We start from the raw sequence: 4,068 nt of genomic DNA, 5'->3' as shown, positions 1-4,068 counted from the left end.
AAGCCAGGCTTCAGCGATACGTGAACTGTGAACTTCCAGATGTTAAAGCTGGTTTTAGAAAAGGCAGAGGAAACAGAGTTCAAACTGCCAACATCTGCTGGATCATCGAAAAAGCACAAGAGTTGCAGAAAAACAACTATTTCTGCTTTACTGACTATGCCAAAGCCTTTGACTGTGTGGATCACAATAAACTGTGGAAAATTCTGAAAGAGATGGGAATACCAGACCACATGACCTGCCTCTTGAGAAACCTATATGCACATCAGGAAGCAACAGTTAGAACTGGCCATGGAACAACAGATTGGTGCCAAACAGGAAAAGGAGTATGCCAAGGCTGTATATTGTCACCCTGCTTATTTAACTTACATGCAGAGTACATCACGAGAAACGCTGGCCTGGAAGAAGCACAAGCTGGAATCAAGATTGCCGGGAGAAATATCAATAACCTCAGATATGCAGATGACACCACCCTTATGGCAAAAAGTGAAGAGGAACTAAAAAGCCTCTTGATGAAAGTGAAAGAGGAGAGTGAAAAAGTTGGCTTAAAGCTAAACATTCAGAAAACGAATATCATGGCATCTGATCCCACCACTTCATGGGAAATAGATGGGGAAACAGTGGAAACAGTGTCAGACTTTATTTTGGGGGGCTCCAAAATCACTGCAGATGGTGACTGCAGCCATGAAATTAAAAGATGCTCACTCCTTGGAAGAAAAGTTATGACCAACCTGGATAGCATATTGAAAAGCAGAGACATTACTTTGCCAACAAAGGCCCATCTAGACAAGGCTATGGTTTTTTCAGTGGTCATGTATGGATGTGAGAGTTGGACTGTGAAGAAAGCTGAGTGCTGAAGTGCTTTTGAACTGTGGTGTTGGAGAAGACTCTTGCGAGTCCCTTGGACTGCAAGGAGATCCAACCAGTCCATTCTAAAGATCAGTCCTGTGTATTCTTTGGAAGGAATGATGCTAAAGCTGAAACTCCAGTACTTTGGCCACCTCTTGCGAAGAGTTGACTCATTGGAAAAGACTCTGATGCTGAGAGGGATTGGGGGCAGGAGAAGAAAGGGACAACAGAGGATGAGATCGCTGGATGGCATCACCAACTCGATGGACATGAGTTTGAGTGAACTCCGGGAGATGATGATGGACAGGGAGGCCTGGCTTGCTGAAATTCATGGAGTCGCAAAGAGTCAGACATGACTGAGCGACTGAATTGAACTGAATACCGCAAATACATAAAGAACTCATATAACTACAGACAGTGTAAAACCATCTGATTAAAAAAGGGGAAGAAGGTTGAGGTCTACCCCTATGGGCTTTTTCTATAAAACCTACATTGTTGGAAATGCCTCAGAGAGTAACTATGTAGTTTCCTTTACTCATATAACTACCTGTTAGATCTGTGGAAAGAACTTTAAGAGAGAGCTGCCAATTAAACTAGGAAAAACCTAACAAACCTTTTTTTTTTTTTTTTAAATCTTGGGTACTGGCATATCACAACGATCTCTGTCAAGTTCCAGGGTGTGATAACTTAAGAATGAATATGATTTGAACTTAATACATTTTTAGAGGGTGCCATTATGAATTAGGCAGATCCATTTTCTGGCCCTAAACATGATCTTCTAGTAAACTGCTTGAGGAAATTGGATCTCCAAATTTACAGGTGGGAAATTTTGAAGTACATTCCATTGAAGATCAAAGAGGCCCAACTAACACAATTGTGGGCAGATATACACATGACAGCTGTGGGTTGAACAGAGTTTCTTTTTGAAAGGGCTATCTTGAAGATTATGACTTTGGAGAAGCTAAGGTGATTGGCAGTGGAAAGAATCAGGATGTGTGGAAATTCCTTAAAAATTTATTGACTTAAATCACTCTGCCTCTGTTATACATAATAAAAAGAAACTCTTTATAGTGTGGGGGTGGGGGGGGGGGGAGCGGCAGAGGATCTGAATAGACTTTTTTCCAAAGAAGACATACAGATGGTCAATAGGTACATGAAGAGATGTTCAGCATCACTAATTACCAGGGAAATGCAAATCAAAACCATAATGATATGTCACCTCACTTCACCCCTACTAGAAAAGCTACTATAAAACAGTCAATAAATAAGAGTTGGTGAGGATGTAGAGAAAAGAGAACCCTTGTACACTGGTGGTGGGAATTTAAATTGGTGCAGCCACTATCAAAAACTATGTAGAGGTTTCTCAAAAAATTAAAAAATAGAACAACTGTATGATCAACCAACTCCACTGTTGGGAATTCATTCAAAGAAAACCAAAACACTAATTAGACAAGATATATGCACACTGATGTTCATTTCACAATTATTTTTGATAGCCAAGATATTGAAGCAACCTAAGTATGTCCACCAATAGTTGAATGGGTAAAGAAAATACACACAAATATTCACACACACACACACACACACACACACACACACACAGAGGAACATTACTCAGTGACAAAAAAATAATAAAATCTTGTAATTTGCAACAACATGGATGGATCTAGAGGGTATTATGCTAAGTGAAATTAAGTCAGACAAAGACAGACAATACATGATCTTATTTACATGTGGAAGGAAAAAACAAAAACATGAAACTCATTGATACAGAGAATAGATTGGTGGTCCAAGAGCAGGGATTAGAGGACAGACAAAATTGATGAAAGGGGGTACAAACCTATACTTATAAGATAAATAATTCATGGGGATGTGATATGCAGTATCATCATGGTAGTTAGTTATGCTATATTGCATATTTGAAAATTCTTAAATGTTTTCAACACACAAAAAAATTATGACTATGGATGATGACAGATGTTCACTAAACTTACTGTGGTGATCATTTTGAAATATATACAAATATCAAATCCTTATGTTGTACACCTGAAATTAATATAATGTTATATGTCAATTTTAGCTCAATAAAATAAAGATTTATAGTCTAGAGAAGCAAATGGAGATAAAGCCAGACGCTCTGGGAACATGAGGCATGTGGAGGGGGAAGTGGCAGAAAGCTTACTAGAAAAAGATATATGAGTTGAGATTTGAAGGAAACAATCTCATTCAGTTACATGCTCCTTAGAAATTTATTTAATACAAGAAATGAGCAAGGAGGTGGTCCTAAGATGGTGGAGGAATAGGAAGGGGAGACCACTTTCTCCCCCACAAATTCATCAAAAGAGCATTTAAACGCTGAGTAAATTCCACAAAACAACTTCTGAATGCCGGCAGAGGACATCAGGCACCCAGAAAAGCAGCCCATTGTCTTTGAAAGGAGATGTTTTATCAACAGTGCTGTATAGATGGAGAAGTCTTGAGGCTACTGTAAAAATAAGACTGAAAACCAGATGCAGGAGGCTTAAGTCCAAATCCTGAGAACACCAGAGAACTCCTGACACCAGGGAACATTAACTGACAGGAGCTCATCAAACGCCTCCATACCTACACTGAAACCAAGCACCACCCAAGGGCCAACAAGTTCCAGAGCAAGACATACTATGCAAATTCTCCAGCAACACAGGAACACAGCCCTGAGCTTCAATATACAGGCTGCCCAAAGTCACTCCAAACCCACTGACATCTCATAACTCATACCGGACACTTCATTGCACTCGAGAGAGAAAAAATCCAGCTCCACTCACCAGAACACCGAAACAAGCTTCCCTAACCAGGAAACCTTGACAAGCTACCCATACAACCCCACCCATAGCGAGGAAACTCCACAATAAAGAGAACTCCACAAACTGCCAGAATACAAAAAGGCCACCCCAAACACAGCAGTATAAACGGGATGAAGAGACAGAGAAATACCCAGCAGGTAAAGGAACAGGATAAATGTCCACCAAATGAAACAAAAGAGGAAGAGATAGGGAATCTACCTGATAAAGAATTCCAAATAATGATAGTGAAAATGATCCAAAATCTTGAAATCAAAATGGCATCAGATAAATAGCCTGGAGACAAGGACTGAGAAGATGCAAGAAAGGTTTAACAAGGGGCTAGAAGAAATAAAAAAGAGTCAGTATATAATGAATAATGCAATAAATGAGATCAAAAACA

At 39.6% G+C, this 4,068-nt stretch overlaps 1 non-coding gene across 1 annotated transcript; it reads left to right on the top strand.

Moving 5' to 3' along the window:
• Window positions 1-1,297: 1,297 nt before the first annotated feature.
• Window positions 1,298-1,427, top strand: LOC133249001 (small nucleolar RNA SNORA18). Its single transcript, XR_009736819.1, has one exon. It is a non-coding gene; the product is annotated as a small nucleolar RNA SNORA18 (small nucleolar RNA).
• The last annotated feature ends 2,641 nt before the right edge of the window (window positions 1,428-4,068 follow it).

Source organism: Bos javanicus, chromosome 5 (genome assembly GCF_032452875.1).
Source record: "Bos javanicus breed banteng chromosome 5, ARS-OSU_banteng_1.0, whole genome shotgun sequence".
Taxonomy (NCBI): Eukaryota; Metazoa; Chordata; class Mammalia; order Artiodactyla; family Bovidae; genus Bos; species Bos javanicus.
This window is presented reverse-complemented; position numbering and strand designations above follow the sequence as displayed.